Below are 1015 nucleotides of genomic sequence, written 5' to 3' on the forward strand. Positions count from 1 at the left end.
TTTTTATGTCTCACTCGAGAGCATAGAGTATTGATTATTCAATTGTGCGCGTTAGAATATTTTTTTTCTAGAATTAGTTTTTAACATAATATAAAGTTAAACCGCAGAATGTAAAATGATTACAATAGTGTTCTGGGTAAAAATTGCAATTTACGTTTATGCTTAAAAAAAGGAACGAACACGCACGCGAGCATTTGTGTTATGATACCTTGTATATGTACGCTTTCCTTTCTCGTCTGTTGAAATTACGTACGTATGCAACTTTGTGCGATCTTGTTACGGCAGCAGGAACGATCTTACGTCAAAGAAAAGAAATTCCGCAGTTAAGGGTTGAAGAAATTCTTTAGAGTCAAACTTATCGTAGCTACTTTTCCTTAACAGAACTTCGCTATCGCGACCATTCGCTCACACGTGTGTATTTCTCGTTATTTCCGCTTTAAAGGTCGTTCGGTATAAAGAATATAACAAGGATCTCTAGAGAAAAAGAAATAGGGACTCAATATGATGTGAGCTCTATAATTTTTATAGGACAAATACAACACGATAACGTAAAATGATCAGAGCGATCGATTAGCCCTTCAGAAAGTAGCGTTGCATATTTGCAACGTTCAATTTAAAATAAAATTCGGGATAAATTCTGGATATGTGAAGATTAATTACACTTAAAAAATGAAAATGGAAATGTCGATACAAAAGAACAATTTTGCTGAATCCAGATCTAAAAATAATTTTTGTAAAATAATCAAAATAATTTTGCGCGAAAGTCAAAGTGATTGCTAAAATATCAAAACGTTTTATAGTAATGCTTATCGGTTTTAAAATTCCAACAAATTATTTTGATGATCCAACAAAAAATTATTTTTAGATCTTTAGCAAAGTTTAGTTTTTGGCAAAATTTTTAGATCTTTCAACAAAATCGTTCTTTCCGTGTGATTTATACTCAAGTTTTGATTTTTGCATCAAAGGAGACTAGATAAAATTCCTTTTGCGCTAAAGAGCTTCTCCTCCGACAAAG

This window comes from Wasmannia auropunctata, unplaced genomic scaffold (assembly GCF_000956235.1).
Source record: "Wasmannia auropunctata unplaced genomic scaffold, wasmannia.A_1.0 LD335880.1, whole genome shotgun sequence".
NCBI classification, from domain to species: domain Eukaryota; kingdom Metazoa; phylum Arthropoda; class Insecta; order Hymenoptera; family Formicidae; genus Wasmannia; species Wasmannia auropunctata.